The sequence below is a fragment of the Anomalospiza imberbis genome, chromosome 2, assembly GCF_031753505.1.
Source record: "Anomalospiza imberbis isolate Cuckoo-Finch-1a 21T00152 chromosome 2, ASM3175350v1, whole genome shotgun sequence".
Lineage (NCBI taxonomy): Eukaryota > Metazoa > Chordata > Aves > Passeriformes > Viduidae > Anomalospiza > Anomalospiza imberbis.
In genome coordinates this window covers 37,957,632-37,977,269 of record NC_089682.1, presented here as the reverse complement: position 1 = coordinate 37,977,269, position 19,638 = coordinate 37,957,632, and the positions used below count along the sequence as shown (strand labels likewise).

Sequence of the window (19,638 nt, the reverse complement as noted above, 5' to 3'; positions counted from 1 at the left end):
TAAAACTAGGTCCAATGAAATAAAAACATGGGAAATGGAGCAATTTTTTTTTTTTTTTAATATACATTACTGTTCTAAACAAGTATTAAAACCTAATCTAAACCTATTTCTTTTTAGAGAGGATTTGAATTGAACATAGGACCATGATAATCTGGGACTAGACTTTATATCTGGAAAATTGAGTGCCTTTATCTTGTTTCAACTGAATTTGCATGATATTCCTATTACCTGTGGATATTTAGCACACTGCCACTGCTAGACATTTTGGCATGGCTATTCAAATGCCATTTTGAGTGATTTTTCTGTAAGGCTATGATTATCAAGACCCAATCAGAACATTAAATTACTGAGCATGTTCTTCTACCAATTTGACTAAATATTCCCAGAATTTTTTTTAAGCATTCACTGACTGTCAGACAGCAATACCTTTATATCCAGTAGCACTGTCTCCCATGGGATCAGAGCAGTTGCTGGACCTTGCCTGTGCCTAATCTCTTCATTGCAGTCTTTCTGAGTGACAGGGCTCTGCCCACTGTAGCAAAATTCCCCTGAGACGCCCTCCTTTGAACCTGAGGAGCCTACAGCATCCCAGATTCTCTATTTCTGAATATAAATCTCCTTCTCACGAGCGTATCCCTTTAATGTCTGGCTTTCAGTACATCTGATCCTTCCTACTCTGAGTGTCCTACAGCTAGCAAGTTTTGATGAGCCCCAAAGAGGCACCTCTCTTTTTCTAACCTTATTAACACAGGATGATTTGCCTCTGTGGGACAATTCTTTCTGGGTACCACACCACTGTGCAGGGATTTGTGATCTCTCCAATAACCGTTTTACAGAAGAAAGCAAAATGTTTCTCCTTCTGTAGCTTTGTGGAAAGTTTATCCACTCCAGTACATGCAGGAAGCCATCCTGCTAACAGTATGCCAAGCAGTACTGCCAAGAGCCACAGGTGCCCCGCTCAGCAGCCACAGTTATTTTCACTGCTGCTCTGGAGATGCAGCCACATGGCTGAGTTTGCCCTGAGTTTGGACTGTGTAACTTCAAATTGAAAAGCAAGGCTGTAAACTGGAGACAGGCAAAGTAAGTCATTCCTCAGTTACAAATTCCACCACTTCTTTTTTCGTAACTTTTGATGTATTCTTGGAAATATTGCCAATCACAGTCTAAGTCCCTGCTTCCTTAATAAATTTCAAGCAAATTCACCATGACAATACTAAGCAGATGAAGTGAGATATGTGTAACATTCCTGAAGCAGTTATTCCTCCAAGTTCTAGTCAAGTCAGAGGCACTTACTGCTGGTTAGCTTTCGCTCAACATAAGGAAGGATCAAATAACTCCTTTATTGTTAGAGAAAACCTAGCCAAGGTTTATTTTAACTGCTGCATCAACTAAAAATGATTATTTGTAACAGGATGATTCTTAGTATTACAGATGACCAAAAGAATTTTTTTGTAGGACCTAGCTCTTTAGCAAGCCCAGGCAGCCATCTTATATTTCTCTCTTCTCAAAGAAACATCTGTGGGAGGAAGGGGGCCATCTGAGGCCTCAAGAGAGTTCCCAAAGCCCAGCTCACAGATAAGACAGTTTACTGTAATTCATTTCCTAATCTACTTCATACTGCTCTACAGCATTATTCATTCTTCTTACCCTTAGGACTTAGGTTTTTTTTTTCAGCCTGCCATACCAAAAGGCAAATTACAGACCTTATTTAATCCTGAAGAGCAGGGATGTTAATTGGGTTGAAAATGGTAATGATGCATCTAATTCTGTCTTATCTACACTGCTCATCCTGCTCTCAGGACACCTGAGTGCTCCTGCATCCCAGAACAGAGGCTTGAACACATATTTTTCTGTGTTACACCCAGCTTCTCCCTTGACCCATTATCAATGGTACATTACCCAGTGACTCAAATATGAATTCCACAATATTTCCTCTTGTTCTATTTCTAAGTAAGAGCAGGTACGTGTTCAAAACATTTTTGATGTATATTGCCTCAGCTAAAGCATAATTAGCTTCATGAAAAGAAAGCAGGTTAACCAGCCCCACCTTAGCTGAAACTACTGTCACCTTTACATTTCAGACTTTTATTTGGTTCTTCAGCTATTTCAATTACCAGTCAAGGAGGGGTTTAAGTCCACACCATAATAATACTTGCAATTACTAGTAAATAGCATTTCACAGCACTAACCAGTCTGTCCTTACTACATCCATTTCAGGCAGGCAAATAAATGTTATTATCCTCATTTTACAAACACATTGATTAAGTGACTTACCTAAAGGCCACACATCAATTTCAATGTCAGTGCCAAGATTAGCACAGTGGAACTTCTGCATTGCAGACACAGAAAAAAGTGATTGGTATTATCAAGCCCACCGCCCCTTCAGAAACAAACATTTTTCAGCTGTATAGTCAAATAGCATTTACCCTCCTCACAGCCCCATACGAGGTTTTGTCCTCCTCAAGCTGCTCCCTGATGATGGCTCAAGATGGTTCCTAAATACATCTTTAACATGGGAAGCTTTTCTATCTGCCTCCTGCTTTTAACACAAGAGTTGGAAAGCACTGCCTGGAGAACCTGTGACACTCCCACAGTGGTGGCTGAGCCTATGGAGGAAGAAGGCAAGGGAAGGGAAGGGGGCAAGGGGCCCATGCTGCTCTCCAAAAGGCAATGTGAAGATGAGTAATGATAAGAGGAAGCAGCAGGAGCAGGATTAGATAGAAATTAAGATGATCTTTTACAGTCTCATTTTAAGAGATTTTTTTGCCTCTCCTACAAAGCAAATTTTCAGTTTTAAGGATGTGTACAACAGGTACCATTCTCTTTTGTACTGCTCTTGCTTTTGGAAATTGTGGTAATTGCATTGGTAACTCTGGAAGCTGCATCTTCAGCTCTAAAACACAGAAGCATCTCTAGTCCTCAGTCTGCTGAGCTATTGGTAAAATTGCTCTATTTTAAAGCCCCTTCTTTGGAATTTAGAAGGAGTTTTGGATTTGATCTCTGTTGTCTTGTTTAGACCGACAGACTGTGTCTGTTCCACACTTAACTGATGAGTACAGACCTTACTGCCTGCATGAAGCAGAATATCACAACGTGCAAAAATCTGTTAAACATTACTAAGTGTCTAAATGTAAAAATCTGCTCTCCTTACAGGCAGTTATTTATAAGGAAAAATATATGGTGGGTCTATTTGTTTCCCCTCCAGAACAGGTTTTCCTACCTGGAAAAACAAACAAAACAGTGAAACTCAGGACAGCACTTTTAACAGCTAATTAAGGCTGGCTGTGTCTAAAGGCGGCAACCTTTTGTTGTGATTTAGGTACAGGTCACAAGATCTTCTTGAATCAGCTTCTAAACGTGACAAAAAATGAAAAAACAGTAAATCTTTTGAACCACATTAGTTCCTCAGCAGATTCACAAAGCTACCATTAGAGCCCACAGTGTCATCTGCCAACACCTGAATTTGACCCAGTCATTGAAGCTGATCCTGTGACAGCGTCTGAAAGCTGATACGTTGAAAAACTGTTGGGCATTTATGATAGATACTGGTATTTCAGAGCAGACTCCCGGGCAATGAATTATATTCTTAATAAGCAGACATGACAAAGTCAAATTTAGAAGTAGAATTTGAACTAGTTGCCAAGTTTTTAACTGAAGGGCATTTCTTCCTTTTATTTTTTTTTTTTTTCGTTTAAACCATGTGCATGTAGACATAAGAAATGTGTGAACTTACCTTCAAAATACCTCAAATATTAACCATATGAATTATACATATGACTTTTTCCGAATTTTAAAAGATTATTTCTTGCATAAAACTAACATCATTCAATTTATTGCTTGAGAGTCACCTGTAGATTGCAGTATCAGAATTATTCAATAAGTTTATGCCTGTCAGAATTTTATATTAGCTCCATTATTCACTAACAGTAAAAAAAAAGCATCATTTAAAATGAATGCCTAAGCATGGGTGTTTTCTTGTCACTTCATTGGCTTGTCTTCTGTGCAATTCTAGTCCTTACTCTTCCACCTCAGAATCATTAAGGTGTCATATACAGAAATGGTAAGTTTAGCTGCATCAAACTCTGATAGAGGGTAAATCTTGCATAGGGAAAAAGCAAAACATGTCTGGATGGCCAAATATGTGATTATGTGTTCTGAAGTCTGATAAATATTGTATTATGTCACAATTTAAGATGCTCAAGGGCTTCACAACCTTAATTACATTTTAATCATGGCAACTCTGTTCAATTAAGTACTTTGGCTTCTTGAAAAATAAAGCACTTCAGTCTTTGAAAAGATATTATGGTACATCTCACCTTCAGGGCTGCTGCCCTATTTTCTTCAGGAGTGGTTCTGGGTGCTGAGAAATGCAAACCTAAGGAGAAAAACAGCGTAACTGAAAATACAATCAAGACTACAACAAGAGGAAATAATATGGCAAACAATAAAATAACAGAAGAGAGTGGTTTCTTGAAAATGGGCATTCTCTTTAGCTTGAATGTTCTGCAGAGCCAGTGAGTGCTTCCTGAAGTGCATTACACTGCACAGTGGGAACCTCTTTGGAAGTTGATCCTTCATGATCCATGAACATGACTGTTGAAAAGCAAGTTTTTCTTATAGTTCTTTCTGTTTTGTAATTTATTTTACTGAGCATCTCATAAACTCTGTTCTACCTCCTTGCTAAAAGAAATTAATGATTTTGACTAGGCACTTTAAATTCAATCTACCCGAACACTTAGAGACATGCCTATGTCTTCTGAAACTTAACACTCTAATTGCCTTTGGTGAAACTTCTAACATTATTTAGAGTCACAGGCACAAGTTTAGCTCTTTTTTGTTTCTTTGCATTTATTTCTGTGGCATGGTTTTTTGCATCTCCAGTGGGTTGATGATACTTCAGCATTTTATTATGTTTTTTGGCTCAGCTTTCTTACTCATAGGTTCACAGATAATTTGTGTCTTTCATTCACTTCCAGAAGTCCATTCATGATTTTAATAAATACCTCAAGTCAGAGATAAAATGAAATTAATTACCCAGCCATGCTTTGAAAAGAAAAAATTCTTTTCAGAAAAGAAAAATTAAAATTATCTGGTGAACATAAAGTCTGGGGCAGAAAGCCTTATTTTCACTTTAAGGAGCCCCTGCAAACAAAAAAAAAAAAAAAAAAAAGTGTTTGTCCAGAAGCCCAGCTTGTGCAGGAATTTTTAGTGAAATTCTCTTTGCTTCTCATGTGCAAGAAGTCAGGCCTAGCTGATCAAAACACTCCCTGGTGGCCTTAAAAGTCTCTGATGAATTTTGAAGCATCAGATCAATGATATGTTATCTTTGTTTCAAAAAAACAATCCTCTGTGATCATTACTGCTGTGCTAGCTGATCATTTAAAATTAACATAACACAAAACAATTTCACAAAATCAATTCGTATTCTTCTCTCCAGAGTTCTCATTTTAAATATGGGGAAAGTGGAGTCAGAAAATGGGTCTATGCAGGAATAAGTAGCCTTATATTTCCCAACCAACAGCTCTGTTTTGGGTTGACCATGCCTGGAGGCCAGGACACTCCTTCACACTAAAGTCACTGCTCACCTGGACAAGGGAAAGAAAATATATCTAAAGGTTCATGGGATAAGGACAGGGGAAAAATCACAAATTGATTACTGTCATGGGCAAAACAGATTCGACTTGGGGAAATGGGTTTGATTAATTGCCAATCAAATCAGAGTAGGATAATAAGAAAGAAAACATAAATCTTAAAATATGTTCCCCACACCCCTTCCTTATTTCCAGGCTCACCTTCACTCCCAATTTTCTCAACCTCCTCTGCTCCAGCAGTGCAGGGGGACAGGAAATGGAGTCTGAAATCAGTTTATCACATCTCTGCCATACCTTCCTCCCCAAAAGGAGGAATCCTCACATTCCCTGTTCCAGCGTGGGGTCCCTTCCATTGGAGACAGTCCTCCGTAGCCTTCTCCAATGTGAGCCCTTCCCATGGGCTGCAGTTCTTCACAAGCTGTTCCAGTGTGGGTCCTTCCCATGGGCTACAGTCCTTCAGGAATATGCTGCCCCAGCATGGGGCCCCTGTGGAGCCACAAGTCCTGCCAGAAAACCAGCTCCAGCATGGGCTTCTCTCTCCACAGGGTCACAGTCCCTGACAGGAGCCTGCTCCAGTATGGGCCTCCCATGGAGTTTACAGCTTCCTCCAGGCATCTTCCTGCCCCAGAGTGGATCCTCCCTGGGCTGCAGGTGGATCTCTACTCCCCTTTGCCCTCCCTGGGCTGCAGGGGCACAGCTGCCTCACCTCACTCTCACCAGGGGCTGCAGGGGGATCTCAGCTGCTGTGCCTGGAGCACTTCCTGCCCCTCCTTCCTCATTGACCTTGGTGATTGCAGAGTTGCTCCTCTCACCCATTCTCACTCTCCTCCCTGGCTGTCACTGTACACATTTTTTTCCCCCTTCTTAAATATGTTATCCCCAAGGCACAATTACTGTCACTGATCAGTGTGGGTCCATCCTGGAGCCACCTGGAATTGGCTCTGCTGGACACGAAGGAAGCTTCCAGCAGCTTCTCACAGCAGCCACCCCTGTAGCCCTCCCTGCTATCAGAACCTGGCCAACCCAATGCACCCTCCATTATCTCGTGGTGCTTTTCAAATAAATGATTCCATGTAACTCACAACTTCTGAAGAGATTTGAAGGTTATTGCCTTCCATTCATTTCCAAGTAGATTGGATACTAAAAATAAAAAGTAATGACTCAGAGCCTACCTTTCCTGAATCTGGAGCTGAAATGGTAAATATTTAATGACGGAAACTCTTTCCCAAAGTTTTGTTCTTCTTTGTCCTTCCCTGTAATAAAAAGCAAAATTAATTTCTGAGCACATAGCTGTCCAGGTACCACACTTATGGATAATCATGTTCCCATAGTATAGATACACAATCCCCATCCTGCAAAAACCTGTGGGGATAAAAATAGCCCCAATAAAGACAGTGAGAAAATAATCAAAGAGCTACTGTTCATTGTGGAAAAAAACTACCCAGATATACAATCTTTCCTTTCATGCAATGCAATGGCTAAAGGAACTGAAAAAGCCTGTTACCATATACTTTACTGTCTTGATATCACTGGAACATCTACAAACAAAATATATGTATTATGCAGATTACGGTAGCTATTTTTAAAAATGCATCTAACATATATATATGAAATTACCATTCATGTACTTGGGAGCAGAGGGCACAGTGCAGCATTTGTCCTGTAGCCTCCCTATCGAACAAGGAAAAAGGCAAAGGCATAAGACTGACAGTCCTTGTGCTCTCCTTGCAAAGTCTGAATAGCTGAATATAATTTGTTTCTAATTCTCATTGTTAAAAGACATTTACTTAGAAGAAAAACCTATTAGGAGGAAACAGATGATGCTTTGTGCATAACCAAGTGAACAAAGAAATCTTTTTACCAGGATCCATCATCTCAAGGAGACGCTGCAGCTCCTTTGGAAAATTTCTCTCAGAATAGCACAATATCTTTGGCTCAAGGTAAGAGATAAATAAGGGTGTGCCAGCAGGGAGAAGTGTGAATAGGGAGTACAAGGAATAAAATTGCCGAGATGGATATTTCAGCTCCCTCTCCAATCATCTTCCCACACTGTCAGATCCACACAGGCTTCTGCTCAGACCCTTGGTCTCTGAATGATATCAAAGACACTTTTTTTTTTGCCCTAAGATGGGAAAATAATATTTTGGAGGAAGTAGCTGGCATAGAAACAGCAAGTCTCCACAAATCTTTATTGATCTTAACAGCTCCCTGCCAAAAGCAAACACACAAACCGTAGGCACCACAAGTTGAAAGGAGTTTTAAAAACAAATTACACGTAGGAAATAGCAAGGGAGTTCTCTGGGCCTCACCACTCCATGAGGAGATAACGTCAGCTAGGTTGGGGATAATCTCAATTCAACAGCCCCTGGAGCTCAGATTGCCTGTCCTGGTTCCTAGCTGGCTTTCCCATGGCAGCACAGCCACGGTGGAGCCTTGGCAGGGAAAGGTACTCAGACAGCTCAGCACGTGCACACAGCTCATGAGAGGAGGGTGCCCAGCGTGTGTTAATCCAGCCTGCAGAACTCAGAAGACTCATGCAAACCAAACTTTACCCTGAAAATCCTCCACTCATACGTAAACTGATTTTCCCTTTTGCTCCATCACTACTGTAAGAAGATATTGTCATTGCCCTTTTGCTCTGCCAAGCACAAGAAAGTTTTTCCTGCTTAGTAGCATGTAGACAGAGATTCCTGCCTTTCAAGAAGCAGCTAACAGAGTGCATCACTAGTAAAAGACAGTGCACAGTGCACAAATGTGTGTACACAGCCACCGTGGGACAGAGTGAAGCTGTCTGACTGCTGAAGGCATCCTGAAGGTCAGCGTGGTGCAAAACTTACTTTGGCATCTGGTATGATAACCAGAGCTAGCTAATGATCAGCTCCTGAAGCTGAATTGCCAGAGTAATCTACTTTAAAGACATCTTAAAAATATCTGCACTCACCTGCAGGTTACATATCATAGAGGTATGTGATGGATGATGTCATGGCTATTCTTCAGATTTTGATTTTTTCCCCCTCAGGTATACTACAACTGGAATTGCAATGATTTTCTGTGGTTCAGACTGTTCTAAAAGGTAAGCTTACATCAAGAATTAGATTTTAGTTTAAGTTCTACAACAGATATAAAAAACAACCCATGAAGTTCACAAAGAGATCTGGATCTCCTTAAAATCACAAATGATTGAATGTTTTTGAGATTATTTCTAGTTTAAATGTAGGGGTATTTCCTAGAAAATTCTTCTACCTGACAAATGCATTTTCTCAATAACTAGGACTACAAGTTTTGCTTTCCAAATTCTGTCAAGGTGAAACAAACATGAATGTTTATCTCTTCATAAAGAGATAAAATGTATTTTTTTTCCTAACAAATGCATTTGCACCATGACACTCAGGATGCTTTGGGAAGTCTGAGAGGATGAACGCTGCAATTTTTAATTAACTGGCTGTTTTACGAAGGCACATTAGGAAAACAAGATGTTAACATGCTTTTTTTTCTAACATGTATTTCTCTGCATTTGAAGGAGGAAAAGAGGAAGCTTGGAGAGTGTTAGAAAGACCCAAGAGGAGCAATCTTAATGGAACACTTATAGCTTCATTTTACCCATAAAGTGATGCTAGCCTAGGTTATGTCTGTTGGATCTGTATTCCTTGGCTAGGAATCTAACATTTAATTTCTTTAATCTCTCCCAAGGCAGATTAATGATGTTACCAAACCCTTCCAAACCTTGTGAGCTACTCACAACAATATTGTTAGTGTTATTACTTTTACCCTTCCTTACAAAAAATGGGTGATTTGGGAGTCCAGGCACGAAAGTCAAAGTGTCAGAGATACTCAGGGGTGCTGCTGTTTCCTTCTGCAGGCTCTACAGCCACTGCTCGAGCTGAAGACTGTTTTTTGTATTCCCAGATGGAAAATTTTCAGTTGTGCTAATTAAATAGTGTGCAAGGCTCCAGGTTACAGCAAGTCACATATCACTCACAGTCTATTGCTGATTGTTTTTATTGTTTAGCTGCTTGAAAATCTGCGTGTCTAAGACAGATGCAACGCCTTTTGGAAGATCCTTTTGCAACACCCGTCGTACTTACAACTTCAAGGGAGTTTACATCCTTGGGCAAAATCAGAGAAAAAGGATGAAATTATTTTATGAAATTGTACAGCAGAAAGAACACAATCTCTCCCAGCAGCCGGCCACTCGCCCTGTCTCCTGGACCAACTTGAGGACAAGCTAGGTGACTACGGGCTTGCTGAAGTGCATTTGTTTGCATTGTCTTGTCAGGAATTTAATTTCACAACATGACATGCTACCAACACAAGCGTGTCATTGCAATTTAACATGCATTTTGTTGGCATATTCTATATCTCATTAAAGTCTCATCTCCTTAGCCAATACCATATGCTACTCATCTGTAGCAAAGCTCTTAAATGTTGTGAAAAAGGTATAACTGCAATTGAGAAATGAACTGTTGACCAGCACCCTAGAGATATCCCAATTCTACCACACCACTAAAAGCAACAATATTTCAAGAGCAAACCATCATTGTCTTACAGGAAAAAAGTTTTGAGCTTAGAGATGCTCCTCAGTCATTTTAGTGTTGTTACAGGATTCTCCTCTCTACAGGACACCAGCCAGACCTGTGTCAATGTGTAGGGCAAAGATCAATTTCTAACTTTGTTTTTTCCAACTGAGAAGAAAGTTATACCATGCTGAACATCTTTGTTTTCAAAACCACAAATTAAAGTTAAAATATTCTGAAAGCAATTTGAGACCATTAAGTCTCATTTTAGACCTGTTGATATGTTTTCCTTCTGCACTTTTATTGCTTTTGAGTGACGATAGGAATTTTATCTCTTTTTCTAACAATGGGTAAATACAGAGATAGTTTTTAAAAATAGATACTTTTAAGGGACTAATATATTAGTCATTGTAAGTTTATTTAGTCATAATAAGTTATAACTAGTCATAAAAAAAAAAAAAAAAGAAAGAACTAGTGGTGATAGAGATTAATCAGGTTCTGTCCTCAGACATGTGAAGATAATTATGATAAATCAATGTGAAAAGCAACTGGATTAGGTAACAAACCAAGTTTAGACACAAGACCAGAAGGACAGGCTACTCAGAGTGACTGCTGATAATGTAAATGTCTGTCACTTTGCTGTTAGGAGCACTCACCTGCCCCAGGAACTGGTTTGATCCTGTGCTGGCTACAGCCACCCAACCCAAAAGGCAAATCTTTTCAGGTCACTGTCAGTGGGAGTTCCAATTAAACAAAGGCAACTTTTACCCCTTCAGTATTAAAAACAGCTTCTTGAAGCCATGTATCTTGACTACAGTGCATCACTAATTAAATCTAAATTAAATTTTACTGAGCAGATTGCCAGGGCCTAATTTTTCAAATGTGATAAATCCAGCTTCCTGATGCTGACTACATGTTCACTAAAGACAAAGATCCACTGAAGAACAAATAATTTTGACCTTTCTTGGTATGTTAGGTTACACCACAAGAATTGAGCTGATAGCTTTCTTTGGATAGGCAGTACAAAGTACATATATATTTAGGCTGACATTTTAATTGTACATACTATGAATTATGTTTGGAGCTAAATCAGAGTCCTTAAGATTAATAAATAGCCACATATTCAAAATAAAACTTTTTGATGTTTCTTTGGTGGCAGTTTCTTTTAAACACTTCATTTTCCTACATCTTCCTCTGTCAAAGCTCTATAAATGTGCTAATGGTTGCTTTATTAATGGTTGCCTTGGTCTCACTGAAGTTTTTTCTTTCTTGTTGTTAGTATCATCTGTCTTTTTCATGCCTTCTGTCTGGAAAAAATTATACAGAATTAGATGGACCTTTATAAAAGAGCACAACTTAATGTTAAGTTTTAATTAAGCAGTCTTCTTAATTCATTATTTTTTATCCTAAGAGGCTCTAAATCACAGTCTGCTTCTGGCTGAATATACATAGATTACTGCCTTATTTTATCTTTATATTTATCTATTCACTTTGAATGAACTTGGATGAAGCTTAAAAAGTTTCTGAGGATCACATATAAATTATTTCTCATATACTCCTTTTCTATAAACACTGAATGAATAAAGTCATTTTTCCAGACAAACCCTGTAAAAACTGATTACCATTTCATTAATCATTGACAACAAATTAGTATTGTGAAAACAAAATGACTGCACTCTTATGAAAATATCAGTTTCTCTATAAAATTTGGAAGATGACGGATGATTTTACGTGCCTCAGTTTCTGAACGCCCAGCTTAAAGCTGAAAGGTGCAGAGCACCAGCGGGAAAACAAGGTTCTCTAGATGTAGTCAATGGATGGGTCTAATTTGTGCAGTGTGGTGGTGAAGAGTGTGGTGATGCTTGCAGTTCCTGCCACAATAAAAGGTCACTTCCCTGGCTTTGCTTATAATTATCAGTCTTCCTTACAGCCTGTCTAAAGCATCTGCCTGTGCTTTGTTCAGGCTGTCAGCTAGTCTGAAATCTTTAAGCAATCTTGACTATTAATAATTAGTATTTATTCTGGATTTATTATATAAAATTATTAAGAAATTTCTATTCCAGATGTCTACACAAAGCTATTTCCCATGAATGATGCTTCCTGGAAAAAAAAAAAAAAAGGAGTGAATTAATAATATGCATACTTCATAAATAATAAGAAACTGATTCTTAAATAAAGATGCTTACATCTGCCTCTTGCTCCAGATGGTGCAATTTAGCTGCCTGCGTTGGTTTTGGTTTTAAACAAATACTTAATCTACCAATTGTCATATCAAGAATTCTCCATTTCTCACAGCTGAAGCCTAAACTGCATTGCTGCTTTAATTCTCAGAACAGGGAGTTTCCTGTCTCACAGGTCAAAAGTACAAGGAAAAAAAAATATTTTTAATATTTCAGTGCAGCAGCCACACTTGTAAAATTGCCTGGTACTGTACCCTCCTGTTACTAGCGAAAAATTCAGGCAGCAAACTTAATCTAAAATTCCCACAAGGTCCAAGAGTATGTAGGCAGTAGGGCAGACCTGAAGCAACTTTTTTTTCTCCTTTTCTTCCACATCACCTGATCACTGAGTTTACATTTCTGTTCCAGCCCCTGGGATTATCAGTTCCACCTTACAGCAAATCCTTCAACATAGCAACGCTGTGTCCTTGCCCTAAAATCTACCCAGAAGGAGGCAGTGAGCAGGCTGCAGCTCTGTGCCAAGAATAGACAGGTGCTGGATGCTGTATTCCTAGGAGAACCACAGTGGAATGGCACAGCTCCTCCTGGGGAAACCAGAAAAACCCCAGTGTGCATGGGATGTCCTGTAGGAATATAAAATACACAGTATGTATGGTTTGACAAGGTCCTAGCAAAGTTATGGCCTAGATCCACCAAATGAGGAGAGTTTGTAGAGATCTTTGGATGAGATTCATCTAAGCAGAGATATCCCTCTGCTATGCCATGCTCTGGCAGCAATTTTTGCCTTGAAGCTTTGCTGCCAAATATCATATTTTGAAATGATACTAAATTCTAAAAAGTTGTAGAGTTATTCCACTTTGATTTTTTTTAGAATCGTACTCTTATAATACCAAATTCTTAGACTGATTAAAAAACTTACAGTTGATTCGATACTTTCACAATAAAATCAATGTGTAGTTTGAGTGAACTCATTACTAGCTGGATTAAAAACAGAGTAAGTGAATGCTTTTGCAATTATTATGTTAAAAAAGTGATTGAAAATCTCTGGTTTAAGAGCTTGGGGGGAAAAATTACGACTGCTTTCCACTATTTAAATGAAAAACTTGAATCTACTTCACTAAATTTTACTCATGGAGTAATTTTGGAGCCATAAATAATTAGAAAGGTAAAATTTAAATGAAGATAATTTTTATTCATTATTTCTTTGTAAGTTTCTTTACTATTGTTGACAGTTTGGTGTTCTTTTTTTGTAATTGGTTTCCATCTGATTTCTTCTTTTTTTTTAATTAAGAAAAACACTTTGAATAACTTAAGCATGATTTTATTTACTTCTTATTTAGCTAAACTGATGTGTACTTTTGTTATTAATCTGTCTCCAAAGATAAAAATCTCTTTGTTCTCATTTCTCCAGGAGAAATTGTGAGGAGGGTAGATACAGCTACCTAATCTTGAGGGTGTGTGTTGAGTATCCAGAATTTTTTACCGTTGTGGACATGTGATCTGATTTTAGCTGCAGCTACTGGCAGAGCTGTTTCAAACAGGACTCCCATGATACCTAAAAATATGCAAATAAAAGCCATAACATTGTAGGCAACTAGCAAGCAGGGGATTTGGGATCACATTTTAGACTTAGGTCTATTCTAAGTAATTTTCCTACAGCTAAAACTTCTAACCAAAACTACTGAAATGCCTTAGTGGAAATCCAGTAATTCCTTGGGCCAATTGTCAGATGAGAACCAGTCCTGTTAAGCGGCTCCCTGTTTAAATGAGTAGTGCAAGATAAGGGATACTTTAGGAAAATCTTCCTGGCCACCTCGTGGTTATTAGTATTATTTTCCACATTTTACAGGTGACTGGCTGTAGGAATGTGCTTTTAAAAACAGAACTAGCACCTCTGTGGGTGTGAAATGGCAGGAAAGAGCACCCCTTGTCAGCTCAGAGGCACCTGCCAAGTGCACAAAAGCCCTTCTTGGAAAAGGGCCTGGGTCTGACTAAGCACTAAGTCCCAGTTCACGCTGGAGATGTTGGCAGAATTCTTTGCTGTGGGCATCGTTTTAACTTCCTGACACTGACAGACACCTATGCCTCTTTGCCTGGGATAATTAACTCAGAATGCCTAAACCCAAGTCGATAGCCTTTGCAAAACCAGCTTAAATTAAAATCATTCTCTCCCCAGGCTTTTCATACAGCTTACAAAGAAATGCAGCCTGAGTGTTGCTGTCTCTCTGTGAGATTGAGTCATCATATGAACAAAACAGAGCTACACTTAGCAAAGCACTGCCCTGCTTGGTTCAGGAAGTTCATGCAACATCAGGCTATCACCATTTTGTTGATACACAGTTTTTATAGATCTGCTAAGCTATTGCTGAGCTGTCAGTTCAGACTGTTTCCTTTAAAGCTCAAAGATCTGTGACTGAAAATTACAGGGATTTTAACTCTCCATTTCCCAACAGACTTTGACAGTGGGTCCCCACCATTCTTTTTTCTGATGTACCTAAAGCATTTTTACAGTTGATGGATGATATCTGAAGATACTGTACAATACCAAAATCTTCTCAAGTACAACCAACCAATTATAATGCAACTGAGGGTTGAATAAATTCTTTACTGACCCTGGAGGTAATAAAGTGATAGCCAAAGGTGGGGGGGGGGTCATTATCTGTATCATTACCACAGCTCATATGACTCCCATGTTAATGCCAGCAATTAGTTTGCTCAGATTGTCCATGAGAAATTTTCTGTATGAACCTAGCAAACTAAATCCTCATCACTTTGTTCCAGCTATCCAAGACAGAGACATAAACACTGTGAATGACCATATATCTATTGATTATGAGCTTGGACAGACTTAACACCCACACAATAATAAGACATATCCAAATAAGCATTAGGGTCCAAGGCAGATCAAGCATGCAGCAATTGTACCTATCAGCCTCATTAGCTAACCCTGACCATCCTTCATGCTTCACAGAAGTGCTTTCTGCATTTTAAAACATCATTAATGGGGAAAAACCGTGTTTGGGATCTCGAATTATTGCTCCTGTGTAATGTTTTTCTAATGTGTTTCTATGAGCATTGGAACTCACACATAATTTGTGTTGCCTTTCTAGGCCATCAGAACCACTCCTTCACAGCACAATACTGTATCAGGTGTGGCTCATGCAAAATAAAAAGTGCAACAGAGAAATACCTAGAGAAGTAGCAGTTTTATAACTTCTAAATACCTTTAGATGGAGCAGTTTTATAACTTCCACTGGTTGTCTTTCTACAGCAGAAGATGACTTCCATTTATTCATGTTCCCATGGACTTCCCAACATTAGCATCCCTTACAAGATGTGAAAAAGATGAGTACTTTCCTTTAATCCTTGTGCCTTGTTAACTGAGGAGTCACCAGGAGCAGAGGGCATTATTCCATGAGTTCATGAGCCTCCTTGGTAGTGAGAATGGAAAATGATGTTATAATTGATGAAGAGACAGCACTTTTCTTTTTTAAATTCTAATTTTTGATACCTAATTACAATTACAATTGTATTGTAATCACAATTAAATAAGAAGTAAGCCTATCAAGAAAGTGATACAAAATATTGGGAGTGAGGAATATTCAAATACTTTCTTTTTTTCTTTTAGGATGTATTTATTAAAATGACGGAATCCTGCCATGTAGTACTCAGGATACTGTGCCCTGAAATGTACAAAAGTTGCATGCAGGGAGATGAATTTACTTTGTTGTTGTTATTTCTGTATGCATGTTATTAATAACACACACACACATATATATAAAATACATAAATTTATATATGCATGAACATGTATATATATATATATATATATATATATATATATACATGTGTATATAAATACATACATATACATGTATATATACATACCTATATATATAAGTACACATATAGACATATATCCCCAGAATTTTTTTTCACCAGAGCAATAAATTGAGCATATCTGTGCCTTCCAGATCTCAGGCTACTGTTGTAGTTGCCAAGCTACAGATCAGCAGAGTTCTCAACTTTCATTGTACCCATTCCAGCTCCTGCAAAACAATATACTGTAATGATGTGAAGGGGAACATTTTTCAACAAAATTTCAGCTACCTTTAGCAGAATTGCTTCTGTATCTTTCTACATGTTGCCATAAAATAAGAGAACCTAAATACAATGGAAAGTGTTTTTCTGACATTACAAGACTGTAAATAGGACAGTGCAGCATTAAAGAATGATGCAATGAACCAGAAGTCCTACTATTATTTTAGGTATTATACATAAAAGTAACCCTCCTGGTCTATCTCTGTTTGTAAAAATAAACCATTCTACCGCCTGCTTTCAACGTGTGATCCTGCCTTCATGCCTATTTGAAGGTGTAATTTGGCAAGTTCTTTAAATTGAGATCCTGAGTGTCCATGCTTTATGAGTGCTCTCCTCAAGAGCCAGCTGCAAAAGGAAGAGGAGAGAGAAGCCTGTCAGTGAAAATAGAGTTATTGCTAAATCTGAGATACTCTGTGATATAAGTTACTGAAAAATGAAAACAATCTCGCAGAACATCATTGTGCAGGCCAAATGAGCCATGAGAGACTTGGTGGGTAGAATGAAAGGTAATACACCACTGTAATAACTCCAGCAGCTTAAGGACAACCTGTGAACTGAAAGCACACACCAGCTCCAGTAAACACAAAGTTTGAATGTCAGGGGAGGTCTAACCTGCAGTCCTTTGAAACAGAAGGTGTGCTTCATCATCTAGTAAAAGTTTGATCTCCAATAGCAGACTTCAACTTTCAATAAAGGACTGTTGTTGATGCTAAAAAAAAATACTTCACATACATATAGAAGTAAAAAAACACCCCAATTTTTCCCTTTTATTGCTGCTCAATATCTTGCACCATGAAAAAATCAGATTGATTTTTTCCTGAAAAAGATTCATTGCTGACTCATTATCTCTGCTTAATGTCTACCCCACATACACAGTAACAGAATTCAAATATTCACTTAAATAGGAACAATAGCATGGACATGTCCTGCCAACATCACCCCTCAAAAAGCTATGTTTGAAAAAATTACTTGCAAAAAAAAACAACTGCACATTACTTGCTGGACAGTAAGGAGTAAGGTGATGTTCCCAGTCTGCTACTCTTACCCCAAGCATGGAAAAAAGTAAAAATAAAGCATTTTCTAAAGCTCTGTTATAAATTAGGAGCTTCCAGACAGCTTAGAAGGGCTTGTTTGCAGGAACTCATCTCTCATAAAAGGCTTGTTGCAGCTCTAGGGAGGAGTAAAATAGCTACTGATGACATTCAAATCATGATCTGTCTTCTCAGTCATTAATTTTAAATATGATTCATACTCTATTATGCTTTGGAAACCAAAGAAATTATCCTTTATTGTGTCTAGCCATTTTTCATCACTATGTACTCATAATGACCAATTTTGCTCTTCCCTTCTGGTGTGTGCCTGAAAATGTGCAAAAAATTAACCCAGATATTTACATTTGCCTTTAATTCAACTTCATAAGGATTTTCCAATGTAAATACATATTTATACAATATAAAAGAATTATTAGCATTCAAAATCTATAAACAACATTAGCCTTTAAATTGCTAAATATTAGGGTTCATAAATTAGAAACAAGTCCAGGTCAAACCTCAGGGAACAAGCACTATTGAGCTTTTCCTTCTTAAACACAAATACACACAAAAATATACATTTGAATGACTGTCTAAATCTGTGTGCAGTTTTATAACCATTGAAGTTAATTCCAATAAGTCATGGTTTTGTAATATTCATACTCTGTTGCAATATCAATGGCATTTTAGGTCTTTGTTTGATTTGGTTATTTTTTTGAAAAATAGAACACAGAAAGAGATTTTGGCTCACATTTTCCAAACTCCAACTGAAATTCCTTGTTTCAGCTACGTGGCTTTGGACAAATCATTTACTCTGTGACTCAAAATCCCACATGTAAGTTGGAAGTCTTCATTATGCATTTCCATACAAAATAGATATGCTGCATAAAGCTGAGGCACCATTTCCTTCATGTTTAAGAGAGAGGGTGCATCCTCTGCATCCTCCTACTTTTACCCTAGTCGAGGCAAAGTTCTTCCTCCAAAGCCTATAGGAGACATTACTCTGCTGGAACTCCCACTGATCTTTATTTCCAGGGGCACAGTAGTGGAATACTATTTTATACTATTTTATACATTTAATACTAATATGTCTCCCTCCTGCTCAGGTGCACATTCACTGAGGAGCTGCAGCAGGGAAGCACAGAGTAACTCTCCATCACTGCAGAATTACTCCAATAAATGAGATAAGATCACTGAGCCAAGTCTCACAGCACACAGTCCAGTTTGATACATATCTGATGGATTAGGATGGAGAACTAAGTAATATTTATTAGCACAAGATTATTATTAAATAGTATCACAGCATCACAGAACATGCTGAGTGGGAAAGGACCCACAGGGATCATCGAGTCCAACGCCTGGCCCTGCTCAGAACCATCCCCAAGAGTCACAACCTGTGCCTGAGGGCTTTGTCCAAACATTTTTGAACTCTGGCAGGCTTGGGGCTGTGACCATTGCCCTGGAAGCCTGTAAGCAGGGCATGGCATTCAGCATCTGCAAAGACAATGTCATTTTCATTCCTTCATGTCCAGCATAAGAGTTCATCAGAGATTGCTGGTTTATAACAAAAAACAAACTGAAAAAAAAGGCTAATTGCTCTTAAAATAATATTGATGATTGCAGGACATAATAAAGCTTGTAAACTCCTAGATTTTTTTTTCCAGAGTCAGGAGAATAAGGAATTACCTCTACCAGTGAGGGACAGTAAATTATATTATGCAGCTCATACAGCTTGTCACTTATGAAGCAAATCCCACACCTCCCACAAGTACGAGCTTCAAAGAGGAAAATTTCAGCTTAATCAGTAAGATTCAATGTTAAATTAGGTTATTGATGGATTGCAAGTAAATATGAGATTTGAAGTGGGGAAGCCAGCACTGAAAAAACTGAAAGTGCTACAAAAAAAGAGGGATGTATTTAAGTGTGGGATGTCTGTGACAAGATGTTGGCAACAAGAGGTCTGCAGGGGTAACATCTGTGGGAGAAGTCCAGGAGCTGCCCTGTCCTGAACACAGCCAAATCCACAATGGATGTGCCACAGGACATCAACCAAACAGATGTCACTGCTGGGAAAACATAGTTAAGGAAGGGGAGAAAATGCTGGTCAGGGAGAAAAGGGACCAAAACCAGTGTGAGAAACAGCTCTGTAAGCACCAAGGTGAGAGGAGGAGGAAGAGGAGGTGCTCCAGATGCTGAAGTAGCCTGTGGAGCAGATAACCCC

At 38.5% G+C, this 19,638-nt stretch overlaps 1 long non-coding RNA gene across 1 annotated transcript; it reads left to right on the top strand.

Moving 5' to 3' along the window:
• The first annotated feature begins 6,752 nt into the window (after positions 1 to 6,752).
• LOC137468699 (uncharacterized) lies at positions 6,753 to 16,459 on the top strand. Its single transcript, XR_010996117.1, has 2 exons — positions 6,753 to 7,531; positions 16,260 to 16,459. It is a non-coding gene; the product is annotated as an uncharacterized lncRNA (long non-coding RNA).
• The last annotated feature ends 3,179 nt before the right edge of the window (positions 16,460 to 19,638 follow it).